Source organism: Miniopterus schreibersii, assembly GCF_964146895.1.
Source record: "Miniopterus schreibersii genome assembly, chromosome: 1".
In the NCBI taxonomy this organism is placed as follows: Eukaryota; Metazoa; Chordata; class Mammalia; order Chiroptera; family Miniopteridae; genus Miniopterus; species Miniopterus schreibersii.
Window position 1 is genome coordinate 199,047,568 of NC_138101.1, and position 17,722 is coordinate 199,065,289.

General features: G+C 40.9%; 1 long non-coding RNA gene across 1 annotated transcript; it reads left to right on the plus strand.

The window, feature by feature from the left end:
• Window positions 1–236: 236 nt before the first annotated feature.
• On the plus strand, window positions 237–14,792 carry LOC308567610. Its single transcript, XR_014000349.1, has 8 exons — window positions 237–1,321; window positions 3,134–3,220; window positions 6,429–6,509; window positions 8,641–8,694; window positions 10,566–10,608; window positions 11,677–11,761; window positions 13,097–13,168; window positions 13,786–14,792. It is a non-coding gene; the product is annotated as an uncharacterized lncRNA (long non-coding RNA).
• Window positions 14,793–17,722: the final 2,930 nt, after the last annotated feature.

Here is a 17,722-nt window from a genome sequence, read left to right on the forward strand (position 1 = left end):
TATTCATTCTATATAACAGCAACTTTGTATCCCTGACAAACATCTTCCTATTTTCTCCACCTCCCATTCATGATAATCACTATTGTACTGTCTGCTTCAATGAAGTCAACTTTTTTTAGATTCCACATATAAGAGAGATCATGCAGCATTTATCTTTCTGTGTCTGGCTTATTTCACTTAGTGAGATGTCCTCCAGGTTCACCCATGTTGTTGCAAATGACAGTGTGGTTTTTTAAGGCTGAATGATAGATATTCTACTGCATGTACACCGCAATTTATGGACTCATCTGGCAATTGACACTTAGCTGGTTTTTTCTAATATATGCATTCAGTGCTATAAATTTTCCTCCATTCACTGCTTGTGCTGCATCCATTTTTTAAAAGAAACAGTGAAACATTTATATAAATGGATATTTGTCTGAGTATATTTGTCATTGAATGAGAAGCAGTTATGGAAAAATGTTGACAATGTGTCATATGGGAAGTGTTGTAATTGATCAGATTGTGTTCACCAAGTTTTAATAACAATCCCCAAACTGACTCAGTTACTTCTGTGACTAATAAGTAGATAGACACATGTTAGTATCATTCAGGATTTATATCTAGTCTCTTTGCATTCGTAGATGTTGAAGTTGTGTTATAATGAATGAATGAATGAAGTCCTATCACAATTATTTAAAATAAAACAAAGCACAGATCAGTGAGTACCATGATTAAGGAAACAATGATAATGATTAATTTGGGTTTTCACTGCTGATGTTTATACAAAGAAAAATTCCTGGCGTGCTCCCATTTTTGGTAAGAGACATGTGGCTCATTGCATGGAACAGTATTTCTGTCCTGGATTACTGGCTGTGTAGCCATTTGACTTCTTAAATGTAATGAGCACATGGCTAAATCTCCCGTAAGTAGTTAAATAAGTGAATAAGTGAATGAATAAATGAATGTATAAAATAAAATCAAGCATGAGGCATTGAGAATGTAAAATAAGGATTTAAATGTGACCAAGATTGCAAAAGTAACGTCCATTGCAATTATCTTTTATTCTGTTAAAACTTAAACTGTAAAGATTTTTTGGTAGATATTGTTCTTATTCTAATGTAGATTCAGCAGTGGCAATTACATTATTTAAAAACAAAGGGGAAATACTGGATTAATGAAAAAGTACCAAAGTTTATTACTATCCAGTTCCCCTTTATTCACATAGACTAAAATGTAGGTTAATTCTACTTTGTCATCCACAGAACTGCTACAGGACAGCAGCTTTTTCGTTTTCTGAGAAATAAAATGTTGGCAGTTAGCTCTGTGGATTAAAGCCCTAGTAAGTAAGACTCAAAGATGCCCCCTTGGTTGGAATGTTTTGTTCACAAGCGCTTAGTGGTTCCGCAAAAGAATCAATCACTGTAATAGAAATAAAAAACCTAACTGTGGACCAGTGATGGGAATATGTCGTGAAATAAAAATTACACTTAATCTAATTTGGGACAACTGAGGAAATTAAAAACCACCATCATTTCATTCATTTTTCAGACCAATTGAATATTACATTTGATGTTTGCATATTGTGTCGTCCTGGCTGAGAGCCACGCGTGTGGCGGCCCGTAGCCGACGGCAGGTTCGGCGTTTGAGACGGGATTTAAGAGGGTGGTTTCACCACTTCCCACGGGCCCATCTTTCAGACGTGGGCTCACTAAATGAAGGGAAGCCACAGGAGGGCGGGGGGGGGGGACACACGTGGCTTTGTGTGAAGCTTGGATGTAAATTATGTAAATTGACGTGTTCTCTGAGGTCCACTGTAAGCGGAGGCTCGTCTATCTGCTTTATGGCAGAGGAACCACTAACCGCGGCATTTCACGAACGTATTGTTCTCGGGCCAGTGAATGAGTAACTGACCGAGAGCCTGAAGGAACCGGCGTGCCGGACCGATGATGATTGCCATGGGGTATCTGAAGGAGTTTTGATTAAACCCGTAAGCAACTCTGAGGTCCACCGGAATGACTCCGTGCTACCTTGTGCTTGGGCTTTTGTGATTCCTGGGGATGGATTGTCATTTTTCATATAAAATTGACCCCAAACTAAATAAAATGTATTAATGAATGAATAGAATAAGACAGGACAGTCACCTATTAAGAAGTTTAATGAAACGTGGATTATTATTAATAGTTGGCAGAGACTCGACTTCCAAAGATTGAATGGCAAAGGCTCCTTTTCCTCCAAAAGGAGAATATTCATCGTTATTTGTATATGAACAGTCAGAGTTTTTGTTCTGTATTGGTGGTGGGTTGCTGACTGATTGTTTTATTTAAAGAAATGGAAACACATTTACTCATATAAATAATTGGTTCAATAGCCACGTAATTGAAAGCCAAGTGCAGAGACCAATGATAAGAATGTTTTATATGACAAAACTCACAATTAACCTTTTTACTGATTATTAAGACATGAAAACAGAAGGAAGTCCATTATTCTTGACAACAGTGTTCCATGTTTTTATCTAGTAAATAAGATCACAGATACCAATGTCTTCGTATAAGAGAAAGGAGGTATAATTTTATATCTTAATCTACTTTTAAACAGTCAGCAAACCACAGACCAATTATGAACATGTGTTGACGTGAGGATAGCGATGGATTCATCCTGGTTTCCAACAACACACATTCTAGGAAAAGTTCTAGGCTCTGCGATTTCTTGAAAGGTGGACCTAGAACTTTACAAGTTACAGTAAAATGGTGTTGAACCACTTTGGGTCTTTAGAAAAATGAGAACATGGTATTATTTCCTGAATCATAAAATAAACCAGTGAATGAACCGATAAATACACATAGTTAGGATTGATGAAATTTTACCATGATCAAATTCAACATGTCTCATTCTGTACAGATAGAAAGATATCTTGGCTCTCCCTATGTAGGTAGCAAGTAAAGTCAGAGGTCTTTAATTGTTACAGTTTTTATTTTGTATTGAACAATGGTGTTCATATTATTTATTAGTATAATTTAAGTAAGTAAATAAAAGATTGCTATTGCTGGGAAAATGATGACTTTGTCATGTGAGGTAGGGTTTATGATTAATCTAGCCTTTCTGACAAATTTTAATTGAAAAAGGCTAACTCTGTCTTCATTTTTAAATATAGGCTAATTTTTTCCTTTATGGAATGAACGTTCTCTCCTGGTGAGGACCCTGGCTGTCACTTCTGGGACTAAGGACCGTAAAGACTGGAGTAAGTAAACATCAATTCTAAGCATAGATGGGGGTTATTCATGGGCGCCCACAAAATTATTTCAGTAAAGTGGATAGCTAAATAATAATATGGAATTAAGGGATGTCAGTCATGAGCCCATGATTCCAATGTCACGTGAACTGAAACATGATTCATTCGACTCAGCCCCACTGAGGACCGTCAGGAGAGTCATGGAGAGGGCCTCGCGCATATTTTCAGAGCAGTTTAGCTTCTCACTGCAATTCTTGCCACATTTGCCTAATGTGCTCCTTCACTGATCACCATCTCAGTTGTTAAGTCTCCCAGGCTAGAGTATCCTTGAAGATGACAGATGTCGGGTTTGTCCTGTGTGGGCTGAGATGCCAGGTCTGTGGCCCCTGCTCACACCACCTTTAATAAACGGCCCAGTCCAGCGCGGGAGGCAGGTGGGCACAGGCCTAAGTAAGGGGCCGCGCCGATGACGGAGCCGACTGACGCCGCGTGCAAGGCAGGCTCGCTCTGGGCACTGCTCGGTCTGTTTGCTCTGTGACAAGGCCAAGGAACAGATCTTGGTTGCGTTTAAGGTTTTCGTTCGCGGTTCTGTGTCATTAGAGTTCATCGATTATATAATTATTATTCATGCATCTGTGAATGGATGCATGTGTTCCAAAAGGCATAAATGCGCGAGGCCACCGAGAGCCATGAGGGATCAATGATGGGCATTGGTGCAGGATCGGGGGCAACACACCCCTTTGATTGAGGCCCCTGCGACTCGGGGCCATTAGGGAAGCAGAGCCAGTCAATAGTCCCTGCAGGAATGACCTAATGGTAGAAGTTAGGGAAATTCAATAAACTTGTTCCGGGCTTTTGTGATTCATGGCCATGGATTTGTTGTTTCGGGAGAGTCGATGCGTGAGGCGGCGCAGACATGTCTGTGAGCGGCCGAGGCGGGGAGAGCCCCGCAGCGCTCGGGATGGGGTCGGCGTGCGGGCCCCTCGCGCGAGCAGTCGGCGCCTCTGGCCGACAGGCAGCACTTGGCCTTTCTGCTCTTTGCTGTATTTTCGTCTCATATTAGGGAAGGGGAGGGGCTTGCGTCAGTCAGTAGCCCATTAAGTAGCCACCCAATTGATGGATGTTCATATGGGCGGAGATTCGGATTCATTATAGATCTTCATCTTTGTGTATGCGGCGGACATGATAGTGTTTATTATATTATTTAAAATTAAGAATTTAATAACATTAATATTTCAAAATTGCATTTTTGAGCCAAAGTATGTTTGTTACCCAAAGTGTGTTGTTAAACCCTTAAAAAAATTGAAATCGAGTCTAATTCTGCTGTTTCCTCTCCAGTGTGGCTGGAGGACAGCCAAATTGTCATCGTGAGCAGGGAGCGTAAAGACGAATATATATGAGTCCCTTGGTTTACATTGCGTTTGGAATGTTTGCTCATGGGCGTTAACTTCAGAAATTTAAAGTAATCATTCTAAGCTGCCTACATGAAATAAATACAACACTCCGAGCGCAGGCCAGTGAAGGGAATGGGTTATAAACCAAAAGTGATGTTTAATCGAAATCAGTGCAGCTGAGGTCATTGTCAAGACGGGGGAAGTTAGTGGATCCCCTCGAGGAGCAGTTTAATGCAACCGGGGTTGTCTCCCGCGTTCTCACATGCGTGGAGCGGGCGGGTAACTCTTTGGGGGCACGTGACTTGCACTGAAACATCTTTGCCACGTGGGCAGGTTCAGGGACAGAGGGCCACACAGGAAGACGCTGAGTGGCATGTGGCGATGCTGGCCCCCCGCGCCATGACCCAGACACGGACTTTATTAGCTCCATGCGACAGAGCCTAAAAGCCAAGGGTCTGGTTTGTAGAATTTCCTAATTGTACCATTATTTGTGATTCAGAAAAGTAGTGAGTTTTTAAAAGTTCCCTGCCTGGAGCAGCGATGACTGTCACGGGGCCCCTGAGGCAGGTGTTTCGATTAACCCTCTGAACCGCCTAGGCCCCGCAGCAAGACCCCCCTTCGCCCCTAACGAGCCCACAGAACCTTTTTCTTGGGCTTTGTGGTTTGAGGTGTGAACTGCATCATTATAATAAAATTAATCTGCAAATAAAGAGATATATCAACGAATGAAAAGTAAACGAGACACGTGTACACTACTTTTAAGGCATTTAATGAAACATGGGAAATTATTAAGACAATTTTGAGATTCTCATTCCCAATAAATTAATAGCCAAGGCTCTTACCACCTGAGTAAGGAGCATATGGTCATCTGCTAAGAGTCAATGTTTTGGTTCTGTATTGAGGCAGATTGCCAGTCGGTCATTTTATTAAGGAAAGGGAAATACATTTACATAAATAGTTGATTGAATAAACTCTGTAATTGATGGGGGGAGCATGGAGCAATGGTGAGGCGGTTTTATACAAACACAGTAATGATGAATGCTATCTTTTAATGCAATTTTGTGTAAGCAAACCTACGTGAAAGGAACCAGTGTGCCGTTCTTTTGGCTAATGACATAAGGACATATGTAAATATTATTCAAGGTACTTATGCAGTGTGGGTGGGCTCTCATACATTGAAGTATAATTATAGATGAACAAATGCATATGTTTATATTTCAATCAGCCAACAATACATCCATGGGAAGCATGCAGTTGGGTGTAAACATAGTGATTCACCCTTTTCTACACACTCATCCTTATAGGAAGACAGAGTTCCTAGGCCTTTCCAATGGTGCATGTAGACAATGGCAAATAATAGCGTTTTGGTTCTGTTTTGACGGTCGCTTATACTTTCTAGAATTCTTTTAGAAAAACGAAGAGATGGTCTTCCTACCCCAGAGTAGTGAAATCAAGCAAGTGGCTGAATAAATATATTAAGTAGGGTTAACCTTGGGCCTTTGGTGAGATAGTGCGATGAATGGAATCGCCCATGTGTTCGATTCTGCTGAAAGGTCAACACAAAAGATGATCTTGGCTCTTACCTATGTGGGCAGCAAGTCCAGACAGATAGTCCTAATAATTGCTGTAATTTTTTGTTTGTAGCTAGATTCACTGGTGTTCATTATGTTACTTAAAATACAAAATTACACGTGTTAATAAATATGAGGTAGTGCTCTCCCTTTCCATATGTTGAGAATAGGTTGGGAGGCTTTTGATGATCGATCCTTTAAAATACCTCAACGTGGACTGATTCTTTTTAAAATTTGTCTTTTACTCCTCAGAATGAACACACTCTACCAGATTTAATTATTACCCGTGCTGACGATCTTGCTTTTTCCCTCTTTGGGTAAAGAGAGATCAATGTAAGTAGCAATCAAGCCCATGTTCCTACCCGGGGCGTGGCCATGCTCTGCGATGCTCTGCAGACTAAATGGCCACTTACTCGAACGGTGCAGGGCCGGCCGGGCCTTGGTCGATGGTGAGGGTGTGTTATGGATTCAGAATTAGGATGAATCCATTAGGACACAGATGTGAAGGGCACTCCAGGCCTTCTCAGAACATCTTAATGTTCCACTTGATGTTTGTGCCTCAGTGGAGTGAAATGCTGCTCCGCTGATGTTGTTATAGACCCTGAACCTCTTGAGGGGAAAACATAAGAAAATGGAACATTCTTCTTAGTTTTCTATGAAATGCTACTTCATTGCACCGTATTGAAAATATGGCAGTTGAACGAAAGAGGCCCAAGCATGGCATTGATACGGTGCAGGGAAGTGGGCGCTGGGTGCGTGGCCCGAGCCGGGTGCCCCCGAGCGCCGTGGGAGGCGTAGGTTCACAGGCGTGCTCCCAAAGGAGTTGGATCTTAATTTCCTAATTCACGGACACCGATTGTTTTGTTATTAATAACCCGCTGAACAGCTCAAGAGCTATGTATTAACTGAAGGCACAGAATACCGAGCCTGGATCGATGATGAGTGTGCGTGGGGCATCTGAATTAAATATTTTGATTATACCCAGCCTGTCACTCTGAGGTCCACCGCATCCTGGGAAATGTGCTTCCAGAGGACAGCAGGGAAGTTCAAGGGTGTGTTCCTGATCGCTTGTCCATGAATATGGATTAGATTATTTTAAGTAAATTAACACGTGAATAAAGTATAAATAAACAGGAGGATGACACCTTGTTTAATTATGAAAGGAGCAGTGAGCCAAGGGTCATTGTTAAAACATTTCTGAAATTTTGAGTTCAAATTAAGCAGACTTGCGGCTGCTCCCACTTTGGGTGCAGACAAACGAGAACATCAGTGTTGTTTTCTGGGTTGGTAGCGAGTTTCTGATTCCATGTCTTATTTTAAAATGGGACAAAACTTACATAATTGCATAATAATTAATCATTAATATAACAAATTCAATATCAATAACAAATTTTGATAAATGAATTAGTATAAAATTATTTTAATATATAATCATTTCATATAATCAATAACAATAAAATGCAAATGATTAGATAGTTACTGAAACGTGGAAAAGGTCTGATTATGAACACTGAAAAACATTATTATTGGGATTACTAATCTCCTTGTTTGTTGATTTTTATTTAAAAAGAAAAATGTAAATGCATTTTGTTCATAATAAGCCAGTGGATATATTTAGCTTCACTCATTGCTCTTGTCCACTCTCTTTTGGTGCTACAATAATATTGGTGTTATTAATATAAGCGGCTGAAAGAACAATTTTATATCTCAGCCCCTTATTTATAAAGCGGGGCAGTGAGAAGAGATGTGGTGTAGGCCGGGGCGCGATTCCTCCTGAGCCAACCTCATGGAGTCACTTAAGTTAAAAAAACCCAAGCCCCACTCTCTCAATGCATCTAGTCACATTTTAATTCAAAGTCACTAAAAAATTCAATTTCGACAACAGCCCCATTCTAGGCTTCCGTGGCCGTGGCCGCGCGCTGGGCCCGCTCGGGAGCGTCGCATCCCCGCGGAAAGCTCCTCAGGGCCCCCGCGCTCAGACACAGAGGTGGAGGGGACACTGGCTGGCAAAGCATTCTGCGTTTTCTTTAGGAAAACAGCGCAGATAGTTAAATTATCCTTTCGGTTATTAAAACACTGAATAAATTAACCAACACATACGTGAAAGAGAGCATAGCGTGATTGCTCAGATTGTTTCGTGAAATGATCTCATGTTGTAAAACCTGTCCCCGTTAAAAAGAGATGTCCTTTTCGCTGTTTGTTAGGCGCTATAGACAGATACTAAACCTAGCTGTAGTTCTTACGTTGGGTGGTTGATCAAAGGTCTTTATTTCACACTAAAAAAAGTTAAATCCATCGATGAGAGGGGTGTGGTTGTAGGATTGATGAGGAAACTGTTACACAAACCAATGTTTATGATTAATCTAGTGGTGGACAGCTGGCTACTATTGAAAAATCTAAATTCACGCATTTCGTTCTTTTGACAATCTGCCTCCTCGCGACGGAACCTGCACGCGGCATTCAGTCCTGTCCGGCGAGAAGAGCTTGGCTGCGCCTCTGTCCGTGGGGAAGGGCTGATGTGAGTCAGCAAACCCCGCTCCTGGCTGCTGCGGTCGGTCGCTCGTGCTCGAGGGCTGCGCTTCCCCACGCGGTCGCCCTTAGCCGCGCATGGCGTTTGCACTGAAGATCATGAAATTCTAATGGATGTTCAATTCCGTCCCTCAGTTGCACCAGCCGCGTTTGAAGTCCGTAGCTACCGTGGCTGTGGGGACCGCCTGGAGGGCCCAGTGACAGCACATTCACTGGCCCCCGAGCCCCCGGGCGGCCTGCGCCGGGCCGGGGCAGGTGGAGGCGGCGGTGGGAAGGGTTCGGAGAGAAGCGAGCGCGTTGGCTGCTCCCTGCACCCCACTGGTGGCCCGAAGGGAGACCTGGCCTATTGAGAAAAGCTCGAGTTTATGGGGACGGAGCCGATAGACAGACGCTGGTCCCAGTCAAGGATCTCAGTGTTGGCTTTTATAAAAGTGATGAATATTGATTTCAGGACTGTTAGGGGATCGGTGAACGGGTCAATAAGCAAAGGCATAAAGGGAGATAAAGGTTGTTTTGCTGGATCAATGATGAGTGCCCTGGGGTGTCTGAAGTCGAGGATTTTGATTAAACCCTGTGACTCTGAGGTCCTTTCCCATGACAGTCCTCTCTGAGATCTGAGTGGCCCAGGAGCTTATGCTGGGGGTTTTGGATATGCAGGTGTTTGTTGTCTCTGAGCTTTGTGTTTTCACCAAATCAATGAATGAATAAATTTAGAAACATATGAGTATAGGGAAAATGGGTTATTCCCGGCTCAAATATGAGCATCAGTAATGTAATATATATAATATAAAAATCATTGTTAATAAATTTCCGAAGCCACGAGTTCCAGTAAAATGAATAAAGTGATTAAAGCTGACCCCTTTGGGTAAAGAGCATTTAGATAAATGGATGTAAGGGCCCATGTTATTTTTCTGGGTTTGGTGGTTGATTTCTTGTTTTATAGGGAAAGGCAAACATCAAGTTAAATTAATTATTGGTTAAATCACTGCATAATTGAGAGTAGATTTACACACAGACCAATCCTGAATGTGTCACATGACCAGTTATGATGAATTCAATGATCTTTGCTATTTTTTAATTTAAAGAGATCAGAAAAGGTTACCTCATTTTTTTCTTGGTGCCTAATGAACATATGGACAAACATTAATGTTTTCTTGTGTGGAGTCACAAATGTTAATGATATTATTAATGTATAAAAGAATACGTTAAAATTTTAATCAATTTTTTGAAAGGACCAATGAGGAGTTTATGTTAGGAAACCTGGGAGAGCCATTAATACATTTCTATACAGTTTCTCTCCAGGTAAAGAAAACAGACCTGTTTCTTACACTTTTGCGATTGAGAATATATTTATTCAGATCCAATTGCTCTTTCTGACTCATTGGGGTGATTTCTTTAAAAGATGGAAGTCAAATGACTCCATGTATGACTATATACATACATACATGCATACATACATACACACACAATCATGGGACAACCATAAACAATTGCTAAGAATCTGCAATTTAAATGAACCTAATTCATTCCAGGCAAGATTCATTTAGAAAAAAAAAATAGCTCTTACCTGGCATGGGCATATAAACTAATACGTTTAATAGCTAGACTTCTCATTTTTGGTCTGGTGTTGGTTTCAAAGGTGTTCATTATATCAATTAAATTTAATACTTGAATCAATCAATAAGCCATTCAGAATTTTAATATGTAACAAGCTCTAAAGTTTATTCTTAATCAAATATTATTGACTTGGATCAATTTAAAAAATCCAAATCTAGGCTGATCTATGAATCATCTATATGTATCATCTATCTATCAATCATCTAATACTACCTATTTCTATGTTTGCTTTGCACTCTACAGAACGGACACACAATGATTCAGTTAAAGGACTGTAGAAACTTAAGTAAGTAACAGTCGAAGGAATTGCTTCTGACCTGGTGGTTTGTCACGGGCATTTAACTCTTAGGGAGTAAACAGCTACATATACAAATAAAATGAGTGAAGGCTGTTCGTGGGCCAGTCGAGCACATCTGTGGTCAATGAAGGAGGCAAAAGCCAGACCATTTATTCATTTTAATAGATAATTATTGAATTAAGTAAAGTGAAATGTGTTATTCAATTTTAATTCTGAGTCAAAGTTGATTTAAACCTCCCTTGACAAAGACACAGTTTAGTCACATTTAAATAGCAAAATGGGGTTAGTGTATTAGATTAATTTTTATAGCAAGCATTGCGGTCAACTAATGAAAGAGCTATATGCTCTCTACAGAATAACTTCCCACTGACGATATAGGTTTGATATAGATGTATCTATATCGCCAGTGGGAAGGAATTCTGTAGAGAAATATTAGAGATGTTCAAGGATCCCGTTGCAGGTTTTTATGACCTAGGCATTTATTTTATTATTACTAGTGAGTGGGTGAATTAATCAGTAAAAACAGGTAGACGTGATTGAAGACAATGAGAGTCAGTCTGGACCAGTGGCGGTGCCGGGTGGCGGGTGCGTCATGGAGACTGAATACTATGTGCCTGTTGCTCTGAGGTTTCACGCAATAAGAACTGCAGTCTATAGATTCTGTTGGAAATAATCTTATGGACAGATGTTAGGAATATTCAAGGATTTATTTACTAGTTTTTGTCTTCATGGAATTTGTTTTGTTATAAATGGAAATAATACAATTCTAGGAATAAATAAAGAGCTGGAAACATTGTCCAGTTACGCAAATGTATGGTGAGGTCAGAAATGCTATGAATACATATTAAAAATGCAAGGAATGTTAAATATACACTATGAATAACAGCCTGTGTTCTTGTTTTGGTCTGTGTCTTACTCAATGTTGTTGGTCTCTAAAGAAAAAAATATGACAATTTAATACAGACTTAAATGGCTAATAAAATGATAGTTGGAATTCAGGATACATGCAGAGAATATTTTAATCTTTTTGTCATTTGTTCTGCTTTATACTCGCAGAATGATCGCTCCCTGCTGACTTAAGCATCGTTCATGGTCAGGAGCTCTCTGGTTGCCCGTGTGTGTTCGGGGCATGGAGACCCATGTGAGTATAGTCAGAATCCTTGTCCTGTCTGGGTCGTTTTTTAAGGATATTCACTCTATTGTTAAAAGACTCCAAGAAGGCCAAGCATGGTCCAATGATACATATGACATTGTCATTATGTCATATTAACATAGGACGTATGAGCGTTGTGTTGATTAATCAATATTTGCAAAATTAAGAATGATTAATAAAAGATATAATCAAGCTGACAGATTATCACCTGGCTGTTAAGGATACTTAAAGGTCTTGCTCTTAAGTTTCTGTGATTCAGTTACTTATTCAATTATTAGTGAAATGATGAATCAATCAATAAAGAAAGTTAGAGACCAATGGAGAGGTAGGGGGCCAATTCTGGACCAGTGATGACCACTGGTGGCGTGCGTCCTGGATGATGAATACTGTGCGTCGGGAACTCTGAGGTCCAACGCGATGAGAGACCCGGTCCGTTCCCTGTGCTGGGAATGAGCACAGTGCAGATGTTAGTAATGTACAGAGATCATGTTCTGTGTTCATCGATGCTGACTCTGAGCATAGACCGATTAGCAAAGGAACTAATAAACGCGTGTAAGCCAACAAATAGGAATGCGTGAAGTATTCTAAGTTTTGGAAAGGGGTAAATATTTAAGTGGCTGAGGAAATTAAATGCAGAAGCCAAAGTTAGTGCAGATAAAGTGTCACCTTTTCATCTCCCTCTGTGGTTCGGCTGTAAGATGTCTGGCTGCCTGTGTGTTTGGTGCATAGAAACAAATGTGAGTTTCATGGGTGTATATACTCTTAAGCTGTGAACTGTAACCAAAGAATGCCAACCGTGGTCCATGGATAAATATGGATTGATACGTGACATTGTATTGATTAATACCCTATATAAAACTTTGAGGGTGATTAATGAAAGAGATATATTGATGGAGTAAATAATTCTATAGACAGATGTAGGACTAGTCAAGGTTCATGCTCTAGGTTTTGTTGTACTTCATAGTTATTTATTCTATTAAGATCATATACATTGATGAGTTAATTAATAAACAAATGTAAATGAATCTGGGTTAAAAAAAGGCCAAGCCGGACCAATGATGACTACTGGTGGCGTATGAGTCTTTGATGATGAATGCTCTGGAACTCTGAGGTCCAGCGAACCTCTACCAAATTATAGACAATATAATTAATGCCCAATATTGGGGTTAGTGGAAAATTTAAGGTTGTTTCTTTTTCTTAAAAATAAATATATATTCCCCCAAATTAATCCATAACTTAATCACTGAATAATGAAATGTAGGTGCAAGGACCAACAGAGACAGTACCTCAAGCATGTTCTCTCCTCTGCTTTCTATGCGTTAGGTGGACACCCCCTCGCTGAGTTCAGCGTTACGCCCTGGCCAGCGATGTCTCTGTAGGCGCCTGGAAGCCAACGTGAGTAATAGTCAGTGTTCTCATCTGACTTGTGTGGTTTATTTAGGATATCTTCTGTATGTATTTTAAAAAAGTATTCAATATAACACAATCCAACTGTGTTCAATGATTACGTTGGAAATATATGAATATTATGTTGAATCATCTATCTTTGAAATAATAAAGATGATTAGTAAAGTTTAATTTGTCAAGGATTCTAAAGAAAAATGAGAATTTTTCTAAGGCTCTTGTTCTCGAGCTTTTGTAACTTGTAGTTTTGAGTTTAATTATTAGTAGATTGATGAATTAACATACAAACAACTGTAGGTGGGCACGAAGAGGGAGGGGCCCAAAGCTGGACCGATGATGATGACCGATGGCGTATGAATCACCCACGATGATTGCTATGTGTCTGGAAGTCTGAGGTCCAAACCCAAATGGCATCTAGTCTGGTTCACCTTGCAAATGATCCTACGGTTCTTCTAATTTTGGATTCGTGGATTTCTAGTATATTTCTATCAATATCAATGGATCAATGATAGAACCAGCAAACAGAGATAGCAAATGAAATAAGGGGGCGAAGGACCAATGTAGAGAAGGTCTCAATGTTTTCATCCGCTCTGTTCTGCACCCCTCAGAGCGGGCTTCCTCCGCGTCCACGGGCTCTGTGGTAGTCGCCTTGCGTATTGAGGAGAGGCCAATGTGAGTAATCGATTGAAAAAAGTTTATGTTTTGAGAATTTTTTCTCGAATATTCATTGTATCATTAAGAATGTGAAATATAATCCAGGACGCCCGCCGGGTATCGTGAATGATAAATATGAGATTGGCCTGAAGCATTATCTTTATTAATCCATATGTGAAACACTGGTGATAACTAATAGAAGAGATCGATCGTCAGTGTGGCTAATAATCCTATATGGAGATGCAGGATGTTTGTTCCTCTTAGTCTTGTTTATTTTTATGAATTATACCGTTTTAAAATTTAATACTAGTGAATCAATACATTAATTCACGAATGTGTGCAGATAAGAATGATATGAAAGATGAACATTTATTGAAAATAATGAAGTTCATTAAGTTGTCCTCTTGGATTGCGTCATTTGTTTAAACGTAATCATTGAATTATTAAAACGTATTAAAGTGTAATAAAAATGTAACAATGGCCCAATGATCAATGTGATACGAAATATTATGTTATTAATCTATAATGGGCAACATTGAAGTTGATTAATGGGAAAGAATCAGTCCATGTGGGAAATAATTCTATAGACAAATGTGAGAGTTATTCAGTGGTTTTTGTCCTTGGATTTTATGAATAATGTGTTCATTTAATTATTCTTAATGAATTAATGATTTAGTGTATATAAAAGTAGAGAAGAGTGAAGGAAAGGAGAGCCAAGCCTGAACCATTGGCAGCAGCTGATGGCGTAGGAGTCACGGATGCAGGAGAATATGTGTCTGGAACTATAAGGTCCAACAAAACATAATTGGTCAGATCCCTCTTTTTAGAAATGGTCTTGTGGACAGATATTAGAAATATACAAAGATCATTTTCTTACCCTGGATTCATCAATTTATATGTATTATTATTAGATCAGTGATAGAACTTTTAAAGAAATATGGTAGAGTAACCCCTTAAATTTAATAAAAAAGAGAGAAATAAATAGATGAAGAGCCAAATGGATCCAGTTTGGCCAAGAATCATATAGGCTCTGATAAGTAAGAATCCATTTTATTTTCCAGGTCAGCTTCAAATTTGAGGTGGTTCCTTTTGTTAAGAGACAAAACGATCTACCTTATGAAAATTACTGGAAACGTAAATGACTTAACAAGTGAACCGTGGACAGGAGGGTCCGTCCCGATCGGGCTCCCTTGTCTTTCTCAGTCCCCAGCTCTGCCTTTTCCTCCTCAGATGACACGCTCTTGTCATCGGGGAGTCTTTTCTGGTCACCATCCCTGTGTCTCAGGTGTGTGAAGACCTACGTGAGTCATAAAGTTCTCATCTTTATCGGACAGGCTTTAATTAAAGGATATTTACTGTCCCGTTAGAAGAGTGACCGTATTTCAAAAGCCCAGCCATGGCCAATGATAAATAGGGGGTTACTGTCATGCAGTGTATTTATTAATCCGTTTATGATAGATTAGGGGTAATATTTCAATGTGATAAACGATTCTATAGATAGATGGAGAATATGCAAGATTCCTATTCTTTATTTTTCTGTGGACCATGGCTTTTTTAAAATTAGCAGAAGTGACTTAAGGAATTACCTAATGAGACAGTGTGCGGGGGGAGGCACAGCCCACATGACTACATGCCAGACGGTCGCCTACCCGGGAGGAGCGGTCCCTTCTCAGTCCCGTTACCGCTCCTTTCCTTTGCCCCTCTCAGAACGAAATCGCCCGAGGGGGTTCCAGCGCCTCTGGGGAGCGCGAGTGTGAGTCACAGGCCGCGGCCTTGTCTCGGTTGGGGCGCTTTGTTTAGGGTGTCACTGTAGCACCCTAGAAGGTATGAAGTAGAGGAAAACGGACCGTCCGCGGTCTGTCTTTGCAGCCATGGGGCTGATGACTGAGAAGAGGGTTAATCAGTGAGGCTTGGTCCTAAGGAAGTGTGACAGCGATCCTTGCATTTCTGTGACTCCCAGATGTGTGTTCAGTTATTAGTAGCAGACCGAGGACTAACGTAGGTGAGAAATAGGAGGGAGAGGCCCCCAGGGACCGCCGATGGCAGCGGTGGAGGCCGGTTGCCCTGGTGGGTACGATGCGTCCCCATCCCCGGCGCCCAGGGAGGCGCAGGAGCCCGCGGCCTCCGTCCGAAGTGACCCTATGGGCAGATATGGGCGAGGAAAAAGGACCGTTTTCTCGGTTCGTGTTCGTGAATTTCGAATCCATTCTAATAAATGGCTCGAAAAAGAATTAATACAAGTATAAATAAATGACGATAAAGGGGAACACAATGAGAGTTAGTAACACTTGCTGAGGACTGCGCGTTTCGTTAAGGAGCGGGAATGGCTCAGGTGTCCCCCCTCTTCGGCCAGGACGATGCCCTCGGTGAGCAGAGGCCCAGGTTCCTGCGCTTGGGCTCGGTCCAGGTCCACGTGGTGCGGGTCGCGGAGGAGCGCGCGCTGTGCGCCCGAGTGACTGGGGACCGAGGGCCCGTAGACCGTCCTTCAGCCCCGTTGTCACCTCTGCTTTGTGTTCCTCAGCTCAGACACACGACTGACCAGGCCTTGGTGGGCATCAGGAGCTCGGCTGGCCGTCCCTCGGGACAGGTTCACGTGGGTGGCAGTCACATCCTTCCTTGGTTTGGGTTGTTTATAGACACGTCACTGTAACCTTAAGAAGTCACTTTAAATCTGTCCATCGAAAGCTAGTCAAACCCCCAGCGTAAACAAGGAACTGACATGGGAATTTATGTCCATTAATAGGTATTTGCATCCGTGAAGCTCGTTAATGAAAGAGGCATATTCACTGAGGCCAAGGGTTCTATAGATAGAGGCTAGAGATTAAGGACCTTGTCCTTGAGTATTTATGAATCACTATTATTATTATTAGTGAATTGATCACTTGATCAGTAAACAGATAGCCGAGGATGAAGAACCCCAGTCCCAGCCTGTATGGCTACGGCTGGTGGCATAGGAGTCACTCGTGTACGGTGAATACTAACAAAAGCGTCCGGACACTGAGGCCCGACGCAGAGAAACACAGTCCCTCGTCTGTCGGAAGTGATCGTACAGACGGGTGTCAGGACACGCGAGGCTCTTGCTCTCGGTTTTGTGTTCATCAATTTTACAAAATATTCTTATAAAGGAATAAATGCCTAAATAGGTGTGAAGAGGGTGAGGTATTGTTCAGTGTTCAAATGTACAGTGAAGAAAAGTAATCGTAATGTACGTTGAAGTCAGTATTGAAGGGTTCAAGCGTATTACACCTTTGGCTAAGAACGATATATATATAATGATAAATAATAGTTACCGCTCCGATGTTCAGTTTATTAAGAGAAGAACAAATAAATACAGTCATTAATCAATAAATACCTAAACGTGTAAGTAAGTGAGTGGAGATTCGGCCTCCGTTTTCCGTGTCACCTGCCGAGCTCTGCGCTCTGCGCTCCAGGTGATGTCTGCACCTTTCCTGGCCGTGAGTTCCCTGGTGGCCTCTATCTTTTAGGAGCATGAGACCCGTGTAAGTAACAAAGTTCTTGTCTCAGTTCCAGTGTTTGTTTATTTTTAAAGGCCATTCACTGTGTCATTCAAAAGTGTGCAATATTATCAAATAAGGCCAACTCTAGCCCAGTGGCAAATGTGGGATTTATTTTACTGATTGATATAACATTGATTATAATGAATATTATATATATATATGAAGAATAAGATGAGGAAATCTATTTATGTGGGAATGATTCTATACAGATTAGGGATAGCGAGGCTTTTCTTGTGTTTTCATGAATAATAGGACTTTAAATTATATTAATTAATTAGTGACTCACTCCTTAGACAGTGTAGAAAGGACTGAGTAAAAGGAGGGACAGCGACATCGTGGATCAACGATGACTCCTGGTGGTGTGTGAGTTACA